The 22,813-nt window shown below is 33.3% G+C and overlaps 1 protein-coding gene and 1 long non-coding RNA gene across 3 annotated transcripts in view; one reads left to right on the forward strand and one right to left on the reverse strand.

Annotated features, from left to right (window-relative positions):
* The first annotated feature begins 249 nt into the window (after positions 1 to 249).
* Positions 250 to 22,813, forward strand: part of LOC143058967 (uncharacterized) — an 83,797-nt gene continuing 61,233 nt past the window's right edge. For both annotated transcript variants that reach the window (XM_076232442.1, XM_076232445.1), the window contains exon 1: positions 250 to 653. The gene's annotated coding sequence lies outside the window, so the exon portion shown is untranslated. The remainder of the gene's footprint in view (positions 654 to 22,813) is intronic.
* The window catches only part of LOC143058974 (uncharacterized), a 399,737-nt gene continuing 398,385 nt past the window's right edge, over positions 21,462 to 22,813 (reverse strand). The window contains exon 2 of the long non-coding RNA XR_012973311.1: positions 21,462 to 21,537. This is a non-coding gene — a long non-coding RNA (uncharacterized LOC143058974). The remainder of the gene's footprint in view (positions 21,538 to 22,813) is intronic.

Here is a 22,813-nt window from a genome sequence, read left to right on the forward strand (position 1 = left end):
GACCAAGGTCGAAATTAAATTAAGTAGAAAAGCCAAATGCTGAAATAATTGATGAAACAACAGTACAAAAGACGTCATGCTATTATTGATCATTATTATTTTTTCGGATATATGTTTTTTAAGAATATTTACAAAGTCCCGTAGTATGTTTGACGTCAGAAAATACGCAAGTCTATCTCCTAGTTACCAGTTTTTCAATAATCAATAACGGGAAAAACGATACAGTTCAAATTATTATGAGAAAAAATGTTATAAGAGTGTCAAACTCAGCAGAATCGTATTTGCACGAACGATTGAGGAAAGAAGCACTTATATTATATTTAAGCAGATATTTTTCGTTATTTTTTACCGCTAAAATCGAGTACGAAACTGTGGCTATATACAAGCTCATGTAGAAAGGTTAAGAAGACCTTATTTTGCGTGGGAGGGGAACGAAATTCAAAAGTGTTGCTGTTATTTCTGTGACTTTGTTTACTATTTAAGTTTGCGATCACTTTTTCCTTGGAATTATTGGCTGACATGTGACACAACATTGATACGGATGATTTGCGTATTTACATTTTGGAAAGCGACAACTCCCTTCAGAATACTATTCTATCTTAAAAACAAGACTCAAGGGGAAGGATCATTACAAACAGCCTCGATAATAATCAGTATGTATTTATTTATTGTTTTCCTATGCCTTAATAACGTTAATCATTGTTGTGATGTTTTATTTTCGTATTTTTAATTGACCCACATTCTATCGCAGCAGGTGCACGTGACCTGAAGAAAAATGCAGACGTAAAAGGTCAAGGTTGGATTGAATACACAAACTTTATCTGGTGAAGGGGTCATCTGAGGTCACACTCTTATGGCTATTATTGGATACTCGCGTATGAACACATTGCTTTTATGAAAAACTTTACAAAAATGATATTTTATAGAAAAAAATGCTATCAATATTTTATTTACATATTATAAAAAAAAAATGAAAAAAAAAATTGAAAAGTGAGATTTGATATAAATTTATCAAGGATTTGTATAGTTAGTCTTACTATACAAATCCTTCAATTTATTGACAATATATTGTACTGAAAATTAATGTTTCAATTAAGAATTGAATGCTTCTTTTTGTAAATTTATTGGGGTGTAAAAGCGTTGACCGAAGTACATTTTGTATGAAGCGCTTCTGCGCTTCATTCTAAAAATGTGCACATGGTCAACGCTTTTACAACCCTATAAAGTTACAAAAAGAAACATTCAATACTTATAATTATATTTTTTAGCTATGATTATGAAAACACGAATTTTATATATTTTTTTATTTAATTCACCTGTGCACTTTATTGTGGGACCACGTGTTATCATGAATGAAAAGTTGTATTGAGCAATGCAAATGCTTACGGAATAACACGTGATGTGCAGTTAGCCAATCAGAATATAGTATCATAATGAAACATACATCTAATGTAATTATTGATCTATAATGTACAATGAAAATGTCTATTACATTATACATAAAAAAAATTGATGCTGCTTTCTGCTGATCTGGTAAGACGAAGTCATTTCAAAATGATTTATAGTTTGTCCACTGTTCAAGCTTAAGAAAATGACTACACTTCAGATTATGCTTAACCCTACCACCTTTTTTTTTATTACTGTCCAAATGAAAAATATATAACAAAAATCATATATATCTGCCAACCTCTGAAATATCCAAAAGGGAGATCTCCCAGTCAGCTTCATGCGGAGGGATAGGACCTTTATCAGGTCTCCAGGATCATATTTTTTTAAGCTGCAAGGGATTTCAGGATTGACCCTTACGGGATCTGGGAATTCTTTTCTTGAATTTGGGATGTCAGGATTTCAATTCATTTAAATTCGGGACCTCAGGATTTTGTGTTTTTAAGCCCGGGATTTCGGTATCAGGACCCCTCCAGTACCCCTCCCCCCACCGCCACCATATATGACAGCTGAGGGGTTATTTTGCATGAACAACATGTTCAAGTTAAACATACATGTATGAAACCTTTTGACTTATTCATCTATAATAGGCCAATAAGAATTAATGAATATATTTTATTTCTTAATTCAATGGTTATATATTCTAATTTTACAAGGATTATAGTTTTTTTTAATTTTATTTTCAATACCTGCGAGTTTTCAAAACTCAAAACTATTAACATTGATTAACATTCCATATTTTGATTCTCAAACTAAGCATACTGGTTACATCTTCTGACATCAGACTCGAACATCTCTTGGACTGAATTTTAATGGGCGTATTGTTATGCGTTTACTTTTCTACATTGGCTAGAGGTATAGGGGGAGGGTTGAGATCTCACAAACATGTTTAACCCTGCCGCATTTTTGCGCCTGTCCCAAGTCAGGAGCCTCTGGCCTTTGTTAGTCTTGTATTATTTTAATTTAGTTTCTTGTGTACAATTTGGAAATTAGTATGGCGTTCGTTATCACTGAACTAGTATATATTTGTTTATGGGCCAGATGAAAGACGCCTCCGGGTGCGGGAATTTCTCGCTACATTGAGGACCTGTTGGTGACCTTCTGCTGTTGTTTTTTTCTATGGTCGGGTTGTTGTCTCTTTGGCACATTCCCCATTTCCATTCTCAATTTTATTTTAAAAGTCGTACAGACCACCAGAAGCATCAGAAGAGTTGTCTGAACATAATGGGCAAAATAAAGATTCATAACATATGAACTTGTTTGTAAAAATTGAAAATCTGTTACCCCAATCAGCCTGAAATTTGTAGTTATATATCTTCATTTTTACACTGTTGCTAATGGTCAAAGCAGACCTCTATCTTGTAGGAGTTGACATAGCATAAATGATTATCAATATCTTATAAAATTTATCGAAAAAATAATAACTAGTAAACAAAGGGGGTCTCATTTGGGGGTTCTGATTCTGGATCCCTCTTACTGTTTTGTCATATTCCCCTTATTCCGCTTACACTACAAAATGTATGTACGTAAGCAATTTTCATTTTTAGCTCACCTGGCCCGAAGGGCCAAGTGAGCTTTTCTCATCACTTGGCGTCCGTCGTCCGTCGTCGTCCGTCGTCGTCCGTCGTCGTCCGTCGTCGTTAACTTTTACAAAAATCTTCTCCTCTGAAACTACTGGGCCAAATCAAACCAAACTTGGCCACAATCATCATTGGGGTATCTAGTTTAAAAAATGTGTGGCGTGACTCGGTCAACCAACCAAGATGGCCGCCACGGCTAAAAATAGAACATAGGGGTAAAATGCAGTTTTTGGCTTATAACTCAAAAACCAAAGCATTTAGAGCAAATCTGACATGGGGTAAAAATGTTTATCAGGTCAAGATCTATCTGCCCTGAAATTTTCAGATGAATCGGTCAATTGGTTGTTGGGTTGCTGCCCCTGAATTGGTAATTTTGAAGAAATTTTGCTGTTTTTGGTTATTATCTTGAATATTATTATAGTTAGAGATAAACTGTAAACAGCAATAATGTTCAGCAAAGTAAGATCTACAAATAAGTCAACATGACCAAAATGGTCAGTTGACCCGTTTAGGAGTTATTGCCCTTTATAGTCAATTTTTAACCATTTTTCGTTAATTAAAGTAATCTTTTACAAAAATCTTCTCCTCTGAAACTACTTGGCCAAATTAATCCAAACTTGGCCACAATCATCTTTGGGGTATCTAGTTTAAAAAATGTGTGGCGTGACCTGGTCAACCAACCAAGATGGCCACCACGGCTAAAAATAGAACAAAGGGGTAAAATGCAGTTTTTGGCTTATAACTCAAAAACCAAAGCATTTTGAGGAATCTGACATGGGATAAAAATGTTTATCAGGTCAAGATCTATCTGCCCTAAAATTTTCAGATGAATCGGTCAATCGGTTGTTGGGTTGCTGCCCCTGAATTGGTAATTTTGAGGAAATTTTGCTGTTTTTGGTTATTATCTTGAATATTATTATAGATAGAGATAAACTGTAAACAGCAATAATGTTCAGCAAAGTAAGATCTACAAATAAGTCAACATGACCAAAATGGTCAGTTGACCCGTTTAGGAGTTATTGCCCTTTATAGTCAATTTTTAACCATTTTTCGTAAATTAAAGTAATCTTTTACAAAAATCTTCTCCTCTGAAACTACTTGGCCAAATTAATCCAAACTTGGCCACAATCATCTTTGGGGTATCTAGTTTAAAAAATGTGTGGCGTGACCTGGTCAACCAACCAAGATGGCCGCCACGGCTAAAAATAGAACAAAGGGGTAAAATGCAGTTTTTGGCTTATAACTCAAAAACCAAAGCATTTTGAGGAAATCTGACCGGGGATAAAAATGTTTATCAGGTCAAGAACTATCTGCCCTGAAATTTTCAGATGAATCGGTCAATCGGTTGTTGGGTTGCTGCCCCTGAATTGGTAATTTTGAAGAAATTTTGCTGTTTTTGGTTATTATCTTGAATATTATTATAGTTAGAGATAAACTGTAAACAGCAATAATGTTCAGCAAAGTAAGATCTACAAATAAGTCAACATGACCTAAATGGTCAATTGACCCCTTAAGGAGTTATTGCCCTTTATAGTCAATTTTTAACAATTTTCATTAATTTGGTAAATTTATGTAAATTTTTACCAAATATAAAAAATGTTACTAATGGGCAAAGTTCATGATAGATATAATTGTAAGAAGCAAAATTGTTCAGTAAAGTAAGAACTTCAAACACATCACCATCACCAAAATACAATTTTGTCATGAATCCATTTGTGTCCTTTGTTTAATATGCACATAGACCAAGGTGAGCGACACAGGCTCTTTAGAGCCTCTAGTTTTTCTCTCGGTCTGTTATGATTTAACAAATATGGCTGCTCAATAAATGCCGTGTTTTAAAGCCGAATTTTACCGATTGTCACCTTATAGTAAATAAATAGCAAAAAGCATGAGCACGTGTTTAACATGTACAATCAGATAATTGTTTATTTTAATGAGAGATCCATGCGTATTGTGATCGCTGGATTTTTACGAGGAAGGTTAAGCTCAGGCCACTATGCATATCGAAAATATGTCGGCGAATTGCTTCCTGGAAGCAAGCAATTAAAAACAAATAAACTTCTTCTAATTGTGGACAAATTAAAGAATTTTCCTCAGAAAAAAAGTATATATGAACATGATGTTCATAAGTTGTATAATGAAAACTATCCATTTAGTTATAAAAAACATATGCATGATTTTTTTTTAATTTGAGTTTTCTTATGACTTTAAGTATCTGAAAAGTTCTTACTGTAATGTAATTACATCAGCAGTGTCATTTGATTGTGACATTAAGGTAATTTTGATAGTTGTCTAAAAATTGCTACATGAAATTTAAAATAAAATACTGATTGATTTAGCTGAAATGATATCATATATTAAAAATGTAAATCATTCCAGCAATAACCATGATTATAAACTGGACAATCGAAACATGCATAGAAAATATTTGTCTTCTGGTTATCCTTAATACAGAGAAGTACATGTATGAAGTGGGGAATTTAGAATAGTTACCTGTCCATATGAAGGATATAATTAAAGTTAGTAAAAAACTAGACTACATGTAGTATTGACCATGCCGGCAAAAAAGTAGCTACGATTACCATGCTGGCAAAAACTTGTCCAGAATTGACCATGCCGTAAAAAAAAACTAGACCAGAATTGACCATGCACGCAAAAATTAGACCAGTATTGAACATGTCGGCTGTAAACTAGAACACAATTGACCTTTCCGGCAGTAAATACCAGAATAAACTGGTAGATAATGATCAATTGAAATTTTTATTGGACATTACTATGAAAAAACCATCACTCTACTGCAGTTCAATAACAGGTTACTTGTTAAATAAAAATAGGTGTTAGAGTCAGTATACTCATCAGTAAATACGGGTAAATACCAGTGGTACATGAATGTATGTAAATACAGGGTGGTATCTTTGTATTTGCCACTGACACTTGATAATAACAATTATATCACCTTGATTATTATGATAATGCTTATGAGAAAATTAGCGTTGACCAAAGAACAATATATTTTCCAGTATGTTTAAATGTAAAGGAGTGTTTACAGTCATTTTGACAGTCACATCTGTTTAAAAAAAAGTTTATTTTGATAAGGGAGCTTTTATTTGATTTTTTAGGGAGGGATGAAGGCTAGGATGAAAGTTTTGTCCTGCATTTTTTTTAGTTGTTATCTCTGTGACATGCCTTTCTTTTTTCCAAGTTGCTCATCCCGCCTTTTATTGTACTCAAAACTCCTGTGCTGCCGTTTTTCAAATTTGATCCTTGTCCTAATTCCTTAAAAATCAAATGGTAGCTTCCTAAGCATGTCTACAAATTTTGATAAGTATGTCAGCAACGTTAACAGATGTGCATGTTTTGTTTTAAACTTGTACTGTTCATGCTGTTGTACATCTGTTCAACTTTCTCCATTCATCCGACTTATCAATGTAAAACAGTTTGTTACTAAAACATTAAGTATTTACATGTCTGAAGGAGATTTTATTCCCTTCTGTTGTTGGTCAATGTTGGTGCACGTGTTGTAAATCTGTTCATCTTTCTCCATTCACCTGACTAATCAATGTAAAACAATTTGTTACTAAAACATTAAGTACCCAAGAGAAAATAAATCTGGAATTCCACTGGAATCCCGGCTGGAATTTTGATGGGATTCCAAGTGGGATCCCACCTAATTCCACCGGGATAAAATTTCGGGAATCCCGCCAAAAGTCCGGGATTCCCGAAATTTTATCCCGGTGGAATTAGGTGGGATCCCACTGGGATATTGTGGGATTTTGATTGGGATCCCACTGGGATAAAATTTCGGGATTCCCGCTAAATAAGCGGGATCCCGATGTAAATGTATTGGGATAAATTTGAATCCCGTAAAAGAAGCGGGATCCCGATGTAAATCCCAGTGGAAATATACTGGGATTCCCGGAAAAAAAATCGGGATCCCAAAAATAAATACCAGCAGGATATACATGCACCAATTCAAATTGCACTGCCACTGGGAATCCTGGGTTATTTATGCAAAAGGATACATGTCATGTTTTCCTTTCTGTTGAGTGTTCATCAATTTGCTGTCTCTGTACTTCCAACTAGAATTGCTGAGTAAATTATGGTAACTGGAATATCTGCATGCAATCTGTTTCGTTGGAAGCTCCATTTAAAAAGATCAGTATATCCCCTAAAAGTATCAAAAAAATCCACAAAGAATCATTTGTTCAATACGTTTTGAAGCAACAAATTCAATAGAAATATTATTGCATGTTTAATGTTTATAGAATACAGTAGATTGGAAGCTAGTCCAAATAATTATGAAGTCTTGGAAGGTTATTTTAATTTTTTGGCAAATTAATTACCTTCCCCCTTTTTTATCCCCTGACGATAAATAACTATCATTGACTATAGCGACTTATTATTTTCACCAAATAAACATACACACAACTGAATTAAATTTTGACATACCTACTATTTATGCCTGATGTGACAAGTTAACAAGTTTATTCATTGTATATGTTAAAAATAAATATATTTTCAGTTTATGCTTTCAGACTTTCTGATGTTGATTTGCTCAGATAAAAACCATACAAATCATAGTTCCTCAATAAATTATTTTTATAATCATTATATGCACATATACACATGTTAAATTAAATTATTAATGCACTTATCTGAAAACATCTTCATCTTCGTCCTGTCCATAATTCAGCGTAAACAAATTTTGATGACGTTTTTACCAGTACACAAACGTCGACGTGACAATCTCGCCCCAAATTATATCTGTCTCCGTAACGGTATTATAAATAAATTAAGGGTATCGCATAAAAGTATTAATTACTGGCCAGTTTTTACTAAATATAAGAAAATTATACTTTATTAATCGGCACATGGTGCATGCGGATAAGATCGTGGCCGCATTATTTAGGACAGTAGTCAGTATTTTCTGGGGTCGAACTGTCCCGCGGCAGTACAGTTGAAAACAAAGCACGTGGTTATGATTTTTTACAGTTTACATAAGTTGAGAAATCAAAGTTTTACGATGTCGATCATTATCTTATCATTGATGCCGGACGACAACAAATAGAAACGCACTTATGGGAACTTGGGGAACAACAGAAACGCCCAAGCTTTTCTGGCAAAACACTCGTTGACATTTCTCGGACGCCCTGCCATTTTTATCGCGAAAATCTCGGCATTTTTCTGACTTATTAATATCTGTCAAACTGAATATTAAGTGACACTTAAATGTGATTGGCTTCAACTGACAGCTTTGGTGTCATACGCATTGTTAATTAACACCAATAACCTGTACTTGATGTTATCAGAGACATATAAAAATAAAATTGAAAATGGAAGTGGGGAATGTGTCAAAGAGACAACAACCCGACCACAGAAACACTTTCATATTTTCAACAACATAATATATGGTTCATACAATTTCCCGTTTTAACTAGACTGGGGTCCCAGCTTCAGACAGTCATCCCGATTGGGATCCCGGCTTTAAACAGTTCCGATTGGGATCCCAGCTTCAGACAGTTACCCCGATTGGGATCCCAGTGTCCGATATTTATCCCGTTTCATCTTGACTGGAATCCCGGCTTGAGACAGTTATCCCGAATGGGATCCAAGTTTCAGATATTTATCCCGAATGGGATCCCGCCTCCAGATGCTTATCCCGGCTTATCCCGACAATTTCACCGGGATTGCATTGGGATCCCGATGGATCCCGTTTTCGTTTTCTCTTGGGTATTTACATGTCTGAAGGAGATTTTATTCCCATCTGTTTCAACCATTTAAAAAAAAAGTTTGACATTTGTAAACTTGTACATGTACTGTTCATGCTGTTGTGCTGTTGTCCAGCTGTTCTCCATTCATTCGACTAATCAATGTAAAACAATTTGTAACTAATACATTTAAATATTGACATGTATATGAAGGAGATTGTAACATGATTTTTGATTCCCTTATTAATTCTGTTTTAACGATTTTTTTTCTAAGAATAAAAGGTGTCCAATACATGTATCTGATGTTCAGTAGTTGTCGTTTGTTGATGTGGTTCATAAGTGTTTCTCGTTTTTTTTTATATAGATTACCATAGACTGTTGGTTTTCCCGTTTGAATGGTTTTACACTAGTCATTCTTTGGTGCCCTTAGGCTGTTAGGTGTGAGCCAAGGCTCCGTATTGAAGATCGTACATTGACCTATAATGGTTTACTTTTACAAATTATGACTTGGAAGGGATGAAGATTTGTCTCATTGTCACTCATACAACATCATCTTAATATCTATGTGTTGTCTTTTTTTTTATGTACTAGTATTTCTGAGAAAAGAATTATTCTGGTTATTTGTTTCTGACAAGATGACTTTTTCCCACCTAAAGTCCCTGTCAAGTATGAATACATTGACAGCTCCATTCTCCCTCACGAATTCAGAGACAAATGATAATGACAGCCATGGGTGCATTCAGCCATTTTAAAAAGGGGGGTTTCCAACCCAGAATAAAGGGGGTTCCAACAATATGTCCCCATTCAAATGCATTGATCGGCCCCAAAAAAGGAGGGGTTCCAACCCCCAGAAACCGTCCCCACAGATCCACCAATGCTATAGACAATTTTTGAATCAACCAATCTTTTACCTCTGATCTTCTTAACCTGCAATGTTAACCTGCATTGCAGACGTAACCTATCAACCCACAACCTTGACCTTGAACTCAGTAATTGGTAATCAGATAGTTAGCTTTAAAGGCTATTTTTAAACTGTGTATATATGAACAATGATTTACATACAAGCCTCTGGCTTTTTTACTCTTGTATTGTTTAACTTTCAGTTTCTTGTGTACAATTTGGAGTTTAGTATGGTGTTTATTATCACTGAACTAGTATATATTTGTTTAGGGGCCAGCTGAAGGACGCCTCCAGGTGCGAGAATTTCTCGTTGCATTGAAGACCTGTTGGTGACCTTCTGTTGTTGTCTGCTCTATGGTCGGGTTGTTGTCTCTTTGGCACATTCCCCATGCATATCCATTTTCAATTTTATGTACTTGAAAATTATATAATTAGTCCTAACTGTAAATTGATGACCAGGCCTACAAATTGAACTATTTTTTGTTGTAGTTCTTCAAATTCAATATACTGAGTAAAATATGTACCAATTTAAAGACAAGTTTATTTGCCCAATCAATTGTTTGCTAATTGTTTAAATATTTGCATTGATTTTTTCTTGCTGTCAATAATGTCTTTCAAAAGAAAGCTGTCATACATATATACTGAACTTTCCAGAAATAAATGGCCATCATTTCGTTTTGATTTATAAATATATACAATTTAGTTCAGTATATATGACTGTGACACCTAGGGGGAAATTTAAATTAATATACTGTCAGACTGTAAACATAATTGTAAAAATGAACATTTTTGCAACCAGTTTATTTTCTTAAATCATGCACACGCTGCTTAAATCCATAGATGATCATGAGGGGGAGGGGGGAGAAGGGGTCCTGATCCCAAAATAACAGGCTTATAAACATGGAATCCTGAGGTCCCGAATTTAAAGAAATTTAAATCCTGACATCCCAATTCATTCGAAAAAAGAATTAAGAAATCCCAGATCCCATAAGGATCAATCGCGAAATCCGAAGCTTAAAAACACCCAACTCTGATGTCCCAGTAAAGGTCAATTCCACCTTATAGCTGTAATATCACAACAATATAGCCTTCAATTACCCTACAAGTTTGGGCTCAGTTCAACTTTAAGTTAGCATTTAGTTTACTGTCAGGTTAGGTTGGGTTTATTATAATAATGATCTAGTTTACTATTAAGGTTTGCACCCCTACAGTAAATGAAGACAAAAAACAAATTTGATACAGAAGTCAAGCAGCTAGCTTGTCAGCTTTAGCACCCTTAAATTATCTTAATATCATCTCAGACTCAGCCTGTCAGTTAATTCACAGTACAATTAAAGCAGGTTTTTTTCATATTTGTCATTTTTCTGAATATATTTGCCACTGCGGAAATTGAGCACCCATCTTTCAATTTCCTATTCTTGATCAAATTGACTTAGAAACATATATCCACTGAAACAAAACCATTCTAGTTCTCAAGTTAGAATATTCCTGAAATTTGTGAAAAATTCTTACAAATATAATGGAAACATTTCTTTTATCCAAGCTAGGACAATTCATGTTATAAATTATAATAAATAATACATAGAAATTGTGACTGCATCTTTGCATCAAAATGAGAGAACAAAAAAAGAAAAAGTCAAGCACCAATATATATTAATGTTCCTTAAAAGTTACGTTGATAATTCTTATGAAAACTATTTAAGAATAAGAAGGTGGCATTTAAGTTCTGTAATTTTTTTACCAAAATTTTCTTGACAGTACACAAAAAAAAAGAAGAAAGATTAATATTCCTTAAAGGTAACTTTGATCAGTCTTATGAAAATTCTTTAAGAATTAGGAGGGCCGGCTGGCCCGGGCATTTAAGCTTGTAAACTTTTTTCTATAAATAGCACTTTTCGGCTCTCCCTATACACCATTTGCGAGTATGGTCTTGAGGAAATGATGATAGTCTGTCGGAAGGGAATGATGGCTGACTCGTGTTAAGAGAGAGCCATATCTCGTGCACATAAAAGACACCCTTGTAGATTTCGAAAAAGAGCAGGCTAATATAATACTACCACAAGGCATCAGTGGCACCCGCAAAGTGGAAAGGGATTAATATAAGTTGCAAAACTTGTTTCCCAATCCACTATAAATAAATATGTTTAAACTAAATAGCACTTTAGAATTTCATAATGAAAGAACAATTCACCAGAGACCTATTAACAGGATAACTAAAGGCGGACAAAAAGAAATCATTTCACGAAGAACCAGTGTAATAAACGACAAGTCAATACAATTTACGAATTGAGGGGTATTTCTCCCTCAAATTGACGTCAATTCTTTATTCAAAGGATGAACAATATCAGATAGGTAATTATCCTAATAAATTTTACGATCAGCGTCGATCAGCGTCGTAGAAACAATAGGGAAATCTATTTGAAATAGTCACCTTCGTCAGATGAACGTATCCAAAAATAAACCGATTGTCTCTGAATTTAGAAATGTTACAACTATAATTAGTTTTATGAGGTTTTGACGTAGGTTCAAAAATAGCATAGCACATTTATGGAAGATATATATATATATATATATAGGATATACGATATGTATCCTATATTGAGTTTTGTTAAACCTCAACCAGTTAATATGATATTACGACAGAAAATAATCAATTTTCTTCTAATGGCTTTTGAAACAATAAGATGTTTTCATATATAGAAGATTATTATCAATTTATAGTATGTTATTTTTATCGCTATAGCGTAAATATATATACATATCAGTTTCTGGGAAGTAATTAAGTTTATACGGAATTATGACAACCGTAAGTGCAGTACAAGTTCAAATTGGGAAGGTAAGAAAAGAATATTGTGGATTTTTTACTATTTGTTGAATACCAATTTTTCATGGATTTGTTGGAACAACAAATTTGAAATTTTAATGATTTAGTAATTTTCTATAGGCTTGTATCAGGGGTTTCATTATCTTTCATGTTGACTGGTACTTTCCACGTTTCTAGGTGGTAGTTTTCAATTTGTTCCATGAATATCTTATATAAAAATACCTACATTTAGGCGGTACTTGTCAATAGCATAGAAGGGTAAAAGTACCAGGTACCGCCTCCTAATGAATGGCCTGAACTTGTATGCCAAAATTGACATTTAAAATTAAAAAATCCACCAAAAATGTAAGTTTTCCGCAATCCCCATAAATTGGTACCCACAAATATATATATAAATCCACAGTAAAAAAAAAAGTTATAATCATTATCTTTTTAAAGGGTTTTCATAAGATTTAATAGAGGGTAATACTACTAAAATGAATTCAGCAGAGTTCTTGAAAAGTGATGCTCCGAAAGATTTGACTGACCTAAATTTGCAAAGGTCCGACACAATTTTGGTATTTTGTAATAGAAAAAGTAGTGAGGACCAGCAGTTTTTATTCAGGGACCACCAGATATGAAAAGATTATATATCGTTTTGCATTTGTCATTTCAAGGCCTTTTATAGCTGAGTATGTGGTTCAGGTATTACTCATGGTTGAAGGCCATAGATACAGTGACCTATATAATGTATATAGTATCTATACAATCATGACAATGGTCTCATTATGTGGAAATTTGTCTCATTGGCGCCACACTGAAAAATATTTTGGTTTGTCCAAACCCTTCGCAAAGGTTGATCAGTGGTTTAGGTACATAAATGTAGGTAGGCATTTTCTCTGATTTTTTCACATCAGGACAATAAAAGATTTTGAGTAGCTAGGCAGCTATTTTGGGGGGTAGGTACGTAGGGTTAACAATTAGGACAAAGAAACTTAATCTTTTTTATGGCCTGGGTGTCAATCTTACCAAATCTTCTTATTTTCATCTTTGTTTTTGAAATGTCAAACTCCATAAATCTTGTATAGCAAACAGAACCGAAACAAGGAAAAAGAAAACTTTGGCCTTGGGTATATAAAAGAGTATTAGTTATTGACTTAATTGCAAAGTACATGTAACTGTATATTTATTATGACATGTATGTTGCTCCACCCTAATTTAAGTGGTACTCGGTGCATTAATGTAACATTAAATATACAGTGAATTTGATCAAGGATGAGGGTGTTTAAAAAAGATTTATTGATAAATAGTTAATATATTATAGATCTTTTGCAATCATAATTGACTAGGATTGTCAGTTTTCCTACTGAAGGTCAGCGGTTCTCTATGGGCACTTTGGCTTCCTAGTTCCTACACCAATAAAAACTCATGACAGCCACGGAATAGCACAAGTGTTTAAAATTGCATTTAACAACAATCAATCAATCAGTCATCTCTATTAAACAAAAACCTGTCTTTTTACCATGTGTGGGCCCTGTTAGATAAATATTTTACCCTGAGCAAATGCGAGGGGTAAAATATCAGCATAAAGGGACTACCCGTGGTAAAATCACAATATATTCAAGCCCCCATGAATTATTTCAATTCTAATGGGACAAATACGGCAATTATTTTGGATGGAAGCACTCTTAGGTGGATTTAAGTAATAATTTACTATTTGTCTTTTATGTAAAAAAAAATAGCTTCTTTCACATTTATACCACATTTTAACAACTTTGTTGACGTTTCCTTGTTGTGATGATCTTCAGTACACAAGCGTGTATTTTCCTGTAAAATGTTTATATTCTTACGTCATCTTTCTATGACGTCAGGCACCTCGATCATTCATAAAAAAGCATATGACGTGGGAGTACGTTCGGAACAGGCCTGGCAATATATTCATATTTTACTACAGGTGTGTACTCAAAGCGCTAATGAAGGACGTTATGTTAGAACATCACTTTTCTTATAAGTTCTGAGTTTTTTCTGGTCTTATTGGTCATGCCTGTGACATACTTTAATTCCTGTCAGTATTGCAATTACAGATCTGTAAATATGATCTATACAAATTTTTTCTGCATCAGGGTCCGACAGTAGATGCTAAAGTTTACAGTGATAAATAGTATCATTGGTACCTTTTTAATGCTTTGAAATAAAGGTTTTACTGTATGTCTTTGTAATATTTGTTACAGACAATTTGATGTTGATGGTAAAAACTTGATAATTTAATTGTTATATAAATAAAAAAAATCTAGACTTGGGGTGACCTAGACCTTGACAGTTTGTATAAGTACTTGCAATTATCATGATTATCCATTATTGGAAGTTAAACTAGAAATCGGGTTGACCTCTAGATGTCTTTTCATGTTTTGTGCACTGGTAATTGGGTTGCTGTCTTATTGATGTACGGTAAACCCCATTCTCTCAATTCAATACACACATCATATTCAGAGGAGACGGTCATGCATATATGAGTGTAAGAGTTTAACGGCATCTTTTGAATCGGTGAAACTATCTCAGATGCCTATTTTTCATGTATGCATAATCATCATAAAGAAGGAATACACCCACATGTGGACAGAGGGTGGACTTGGATAAGTACTTTCTTTAAAAAAAAAATTTTCACCTGCAACAAACAGTTACTTTTCTTAGTAACAAACATCCCTCACTTTATTGATTGATTGATTGTTGGTTGCTTAACGTCCAGTGACAAATACCCTCACTTTATTGTATGGCTTACAAGTACCAATTGGTACTTCTTCTGCAGAAATAAGCATGCTAGAAACTTAATTAAATTGCCACAAGAAAAACCACGAAATAGGACTCAATAATGATGTGATGTATGTTTAGGGAGCTACCATTTGATTTTTATGGGGGGGGTAGGATGAAAAATTTTGTCCTGCATTATTTTTAGTTGTAATCTCTGTCCTGCGTTTTTATTTTTCACTCTATTCGGTCCTGCCTTTTTTTTTATTAGTTTATCCTGACTTTTTTTACCTAAATTGTCATCCTGCCTTTTTTTTGGCAAAGTGTCTCATCCTGCCTTTTTTTTTACTCAAAACTCCTGTCCTGCCTATTTTTTTCAAATTTCATCCTAGCCCCCCCCATAAAAATCAAATGGTAGCTCCCTTATATGTACTTTATTGCAGTGATATATAACTTAATAATTTCCCTTTTTTATTGGGAAAATATGCGTCATTTTTATCAAATTGGGAAATTTATAATGAAAGATGAATTTGCCTGGAACTTCAATTTGCAAACCCCCTTTTGAGAGGTAAACCCTCATTTGAAATAAGACCCCTTATTGTCAGTGATGATACATAAATAAACCCTCAAATCTGCACATATATATATATATAGTCATTTAAGGCATGAAAATGGTTTAAATGAGTGTTTTTCAGTTTGTATTCATGCACAATTACTATACTTGCACTAGACTGCACTGTTAGGGAAAATAGCTGTCTTTTTGGGAATAATTTTAAGCCATTTTTTTTTCAAATTGGGATTTTTCTCCAGGGGAAAAAGCCTTTATTCTCCATTAATTTAAGGCAAACAATATCACTGTATTGTAACTATCCTGGAACGGGAAAAGAAAATGGAGAAAAACCACAAAATGGGACTCTTCAATAATGATGTGATGTATGTTTATATGTTAGCAATTTATTGTAACAATCCTGTAATGTGAAAAAGTTCGCTCCAATCTCAAAACCACATCGTATTGTGGTCTGTATTTATTGATTGGTTTTCTCGATTGACGTAATAACGTAACTAGATTATAGATATTCCAATAACATGTATGTAGTATTGTTCATTGTGCGATAAAAGTACATTGTGTTTATTATTTCTGTAGGTTAATGCTGATTCTCATTGGGTTTTTATTATGGGGGAAAATCAGTGCAAAGGAAAATATTGTGGTTGAAAGTCCTTATCAATTATTGTGGTTTAGTTATATATCTTATAATTAATAACCTAGAAGTAAGGAAAAATAATCTTGTGGTTGAAAGTCTTAATCAATTATTATACTAACTTGACCAAGATGTAAGGCAAATATTGTGGATGAAAGTCCTTGTCAATTATTGTGGTTAAAAGTCTTAATCAATTATTGTACTAACTTGAACAAGAAGTAAGGCAAATGTTGTGGATGAAAGTCGTTATCAATTATCAATGATTATAGTGGTTGAAAGTCTTAATCAATTGTTGTACTATTTAACTTGACCAAGAAGTAAGGAAAATTCTTATATTTGTAACAGTTATTGTACTAGCTTAAATAAGTTAAAAACCAAGAAGAAGGACTAGGGAAAATATTGTGGTTGAAAGTCCTTTTCAATTGTTGTACTTAGCTTATAACCAAGAATTAAGGCAAATATTGTGGTTAAAAATCTTTATCAGTTATTGGACTACCTTAAGCTTACTAAAAATGTACATGTATATGCTCATTGTTGAAGGCTGTAAGACCTTATGGAAGCTCGCTTGTTGTGTTTTGAAATTTTGATCAGATTTTCGGAATCCTCTAGTTTTATCAATTTGAATGCCTTAACAAATTTTGCCCGGTGACCCTCATTTTTCTTTTTATAATTCTTTTACATGTATAATGATAAACTGTTTGTTATAGTCTTATAAAATTTTAATTATTTTTTAATAATTTTTGAGGACTTAATTAAACTTGTCAATGATAAAGCAATGAAAAGTCAAGAGAGAAGATTTTCCCGCCAAAATTTCAATGGCTAATATCTTGAAAACAAGCGCGGTGACCTATATATTTTGTTTGCTCTTTTGATTCCTTTATCAAAACCCTATCAATATATGCGTCGAGTGTTTTGAAAAGTTAATTACTTTGAAACTGAGAAGCCAACTCCCTTAAGCTGACTACATGTATGTGCTCATTGTTGAAGGCTGTACTAGCTTACGATGACTACTTGTATGTGCTCATTGTTGAAGGCTGTACTAGCTTAAGGTGACTACATGTATGTGCTCATTGTTGAAGGCTGTATGAGCTTACAATGACTACTTGTATGTGCTCATTGTTGAAGGCTGTACTAGCTTAAGGTGACTACATGTAGGTGCTCATTGTTGAAGGCTGTACTAGCTTACGGTGACTACTTGTATGTGCTCATTGTTGAAGGCTGTACTAGCTTACGATGACTACTAGTATGTGCTCATTGTTGAAGGCTGTACTAGCTTACGATGACTACTTGTATGTGCTCATTGTTGAAGGCTGTACTAGCTTACGATGACTACATGTATGTGCTCATTGTTGAAGGCTGTACTAGCTTACGATGACTACTTGTATGTGCTCATTGTTGAAGGCTGTACTAGCTTACGGTGGCTACTTGTATGTGCTCATTGTTGAAGGCTGTACTAGCTTACGGTGACTACTTGTATGTGCTCATTGTTGAAGGCTGTACTAGCTTACGATGACTTCTTGTATGTGCTCATTGTTGAAGGCTGTACTAGCTTACGATGACTACTTGTATGTGCTCATTGTTGAAGGCTGTACTAGCTTACGATGACTACTTGTATGTGCTCATTGTTGAAGGCTGTACTAGCTTACGATGACTACTTGTATGTGCTCATTGTTGAAGGCTGTACTAGCTTAAGGTGACTACTTGTATGTGCTCATTGTTGAAGGCTGTACTACCTTGAGCTGACTACTTGTATGTGCTCATTGTTGAAGGCTGTACTAGCTTAAGGTGACTACTTGTATGTGCTCATTGTTGAAGGCTGTACTAGCTTACAGTGACTACTTGTATGTGCTCATTGTTGAAGGCTGTACTAGCTTAAGGTGACTACTTGTATGTGCTCATTGTTGAAGGCTGTATGAGCTTACGATGACTACTTGTATGTGCTCATTGTTGAAGGCTGTATGAGCCTAAGCCGATTACATGTATTTGCTCATTGTTGAAGGCTGTAAGAGCTTAAGCTGTCAGACTACATGTATGTGCTCATTGTTGAAGGCTGTAAGGTCACCTGTTAATTTCTTTGTAATTTTGTCTCCGTAAAAGAGTTGTCGCATTGGCAATTAATATCAGAGGTTGATTTAAGGTGAGGGCTGTGTGCTACCAGGCGGATTTTATTTTGGATATATAGGAAATCACTGAAGCATGACTGGAGTGGGCCCCCACTTATGAAAAATCCTTGATTCACCACCGAATATTATTATCACATCTTTTTATTCTTTTAAGCAAAAATTATGGAAATAGAGCTTAGCTTTGTCATCAACTGGGTAACTTGGCTCCTTTCTTGTAATTTCTAGAGAGAAATATGGTAACAAGGGATCTTTTATATTTGGCTATGGGGTATGCAACATTAAGCAACTACAGGAACTATATATATTTATAGCTATTAAACAATAATTTATTTCCAAATTATCAACTTTTGACTCCAGATTATATGATTTTTCAACAGGTTTACGGGTTACCTTTTCTGTGGTAAATTATCCTGGTACTAAGTCGATTGAGTGAAACCAAAATATTTAAAATCAAACAGATGATTGGTGTAATTTGAGGGGAAAGTTTACTGTTTTCTGATAATAGTGCCCTAAAAAGGTTACAACCAGTCGAAAAATTACATATAATCTGGAGTCAAAAGTCGGTTATATGAAAATAGTCTATTCTAAACATCCAATAATGGTCAATAAACTCCAGGTTAAACTGTTATTGACCTTAGAATTAATAAGCAAAAAAAAATCTGACTTACAGTCTTAGAGAGCCAACAATTGATATATCTATGGCAATGTATATAATTACAAAGCTGAAATAATAGATTGTTTGTTAGTGTCCAAAGATTTGCTTTGAAAATATATAATTCTTTGACATTTGATTAATAATTTGTTGGAATAACCCATCTTTATCTTAAAAGTTCGTTAACTTAACTCAACAGAAGAAAATTAAAAATCAAAAATTTATAATCAGTCTCCTATAAACTATAAATAATTAGTTAAAAAACATACACTAATTCTATTCATTTTAGAGTTATGTCCCTTACTGCTATAAATATTGTAACTTAAGTTGATCAATACAAACGAAATAGCTCGATCCTTATGTATTTAGCTTGACAGATTCATTATTGAACACAATTTAAGAATATTATTGTTATTTTTGGTAGTTTTTGTCAATCTCTTCAAAATGCCCAAAAAGATATATTTATGATTTTTTTGGGGTTAGGCCAAAAAAAAAAATAGGTGTGTTTCCGGTCGCCCGACCGACCCTAATTTTTTGGCGCCGACCCTAACTTTTTTTTCCCGGAAAAAAAAAAAAAAAAAAAAATCCGGATTTTTTTCGTTTTTTTCCGGAAACGGTTTTTGTTTAGTATAGCCTTTTAATGGCATCTTTTAAACGTTTGATTTCAAATAAAATTTTAATACAGTAAGCATTTGTGTGATACAGATTGAAGTCAAACAACGGCATGGCTTCTTCTATGGCCATCAGTCAAAGTGTGTTATCAATATTTATAACAGTTTTTATTGACAAAGGTCTAAGTCATAGTGAAAATTATACATTTATTTTCAGAGCATAAACATTGTTTTGCACATTAAAGATTTATACAATTGATTGTTGATACATGTTAATTTTGCAATTGTGATAAATTTGTTTTTTTATATCATTCAATGACTATTTGCATTCTACAAAATGCAATATTTGCCTCACATTATTTGAATGTTTCGGTTGTTTCGATGTTTATAATTTGTTTAGAATTTTATAGGAATAAAATTGACAGTATAACAAGTTTACAATGTTTTGGCATTTACTTCTGACAGTCTTTTCTAATACAAGAGGGAAGCCAAACGTTCAATTTAGGATTAAATTTAATTTTGATATCTGATATTTGCTCAACCATAGCCCCAAAACTCAATTTGTAATTGATTTTCTTTTAAACAGCTAGTATATAATCAAAATTTCAAAGATTTTCACCCATCCCTCTATCATGTTATTAATATTTGGTATTTGTAGAAAAGCTGGCATCAGTTCTGTGAACTAAATTGTTTGAAAGAAACTGATTATAAAACAGGTCTTTGCTGAGACAGACTTTGATGGGCTTTATGTGTAAGACTATAGCCTGACCCGTACAGATGGCATATCAGTTCTGAAAAGTTTGAAAATTTTATAAGCTGGAAGTCCTGGCCAAGTCTTCTGCAACTTTTGAACATGGACTATTCATATCTTGCATACTTTATACGATGAACTGATGAAAATAACCTGAAAGAATAACAAACTGATTATAAAAATACACAAAAAACAACCGAAGCAGGCCAGTAAAAAAAAAAAAAAAAAAAAAAAAAAATACCTACCTACCGCCCCTAATTTTTTGGGGCATGCAACAGGAAACACACCTATTTTTTTTTTTGGCCTTATAGAAATTGCCTCATCATTATGGTCTCTATTATAACTAAGCTTTAATATACAAATGTAATATCATAATTGCAAGGATAAAAAGTAAAAAAAAAGGGGGTGCACATGTTGTCTGATTCTTTGTGTCAGCAATTAAAGCTTGGAAACAAATTTGTGTTAAAATCAGATTGAAAATCTTGAGCCCTAAAACAATATTTTTTTAGCTTAAAATGATAAACATCTGGTCTTGGGCTTTAATAAGTTGTTTAAAGTTGTGGGTGTTTAAAAGTATTTGATCCCCTAATTAAGGTTAAATACCTGTTAAAATAGATTTAATTCCTCAGTTTGTTAGAACTTTATTAAATACAAATATTCATGAAATAATCCTACCATCATGTAAACTAAACATTATTAGTTCGTATGCACCTAACTATTAGATTTTATAGTGGGAGGAAAAAAACGGGTATGAAAAATAATTTCTTTTATACATTTAATGCAAGTGATTAAAAAACTGGAGGTTGTTGAAAAGTTTATAATACTGGTCAGATTACAATGATGTTTATATGTAGCTTAATATTTAAGACATTAAAAAGAGGCCAAAAAAAAAATAGGTGTGTTTCCTGTTGCATGCCCCAAAAAATTAGGGGCGGTAGGTAGGTATTTTTTTTTTTTTTTTTTTTTTTTTTTTTTTTTTTTTTTTTTTTTTTTTTTTTTTTTTTTTTTTTTTTTTTTTACTGGCCTGCTTCGGTTGTTTTTTGTGTATTTTTATAATCAGTTTGTTATTCTTTCAGGTTATTTTCATCAGTTCATCGTATAAAGTATGCAAGATATGAATAGTCCATGTTCAAAAGTTGCAGAAGACTTGGCCAGGACTTCCAGCTTATAAAATTTTCAAACTTTTCAGAACTGATATGCCATCTGTACGGGTCAGGCTATAGTCTTACACATAAAGCCCATCAAAGTCTGTCTCAGCAAAGACCTGTTTTATAATCAGTTTCTTTCAAACAATTTAGTTCACAGAACTGATGCCAGCTTTTCTACAAATACCAAATATTAATAACATGATAGAGGGATGGGTGAAAATCTTTGAAATTTTGATTATATACTAGCTGTTTAAAAGAAAATCAATTACAAATTGAGTTTTGGGGCTATGGTTGAGCAAATATCAGATATCAAAATTAAATTTAATCCTAAATTGAACGTTTGGCTTCCCTCTTGTATTAGAAAAGACTGTCAGAAGTAAATGCCAAAACATTGTAAACTTGTTATACTGTCAATTTTATTCCTATAAAATTCTAAACAAATTATAAACATCGAAACAACCGAAACATTCAAATAATGTGAGGCAAATATTGCATTTTGTAGAATGCAAATAGTCATTGAATGATATAAAAAAACAAATTTATCACAATTGCAAAATTAACATGTATCAACAATCAATTGTATAAATCTTTAATGTGCAAAACAATGTTTATGCTCTGAAAATAAATGTATAATTTTCACTATGACTTAGACCTTTGTCAATAAAAACTGTTATAAATATTGATAACACACTTTGACTGATGGCCATAGAAGAAGCCATGCCGTTGTTTGACTTCAATCTGTATCACACAAATGCTTACTGTATTAAAATTTTATTTGAAATCAAACGTTTAAAAGATGCCATTAAAAGGCTATACTAAACAAAAACCGTTTCCGGAAAAAAACGAAAAAAATCCGGATTTTTTTTTTTTTTTTTTTTTCCGGGAAAAAAAAGTTAGGGTCGGCGCCAAAAAATTAGGGTCGGTCGGGCGACCGGAAACACACCTATTTTTTTTTTTGGCCAGACATAGAATTTTTAGTTCAACTGTTCTTAATGTTTATAATATTTTAAGTCATTGATTGTATATGTCAAGGTCATATGAATAATAAAAAAATGTCAAGGAGACAGTTAGTGAACATTGTGACTGTTACAATCAGTGTTAAGTAACCATAGTATACTCAGTGCAGTTAACTGTAGCTCACTATCAT

The sequence above is a fragment of the Mytilus galloprovincialis genome, chromosome 14, assembly GCF_965363235.1.
Source record: "Mytilus galloprovincialis chromosome 14, xbMytGall1.hap1.1, whole genome shotgun sequence".
In the NCBI taxonomy this organism is placed as follows: domain Eukaryota; kingdom Metazoa; phylum Mollusca; class Bivalvia; order Mytilida; family Mytilidae; genus Mytilus; species Mytilus galloprovincialis.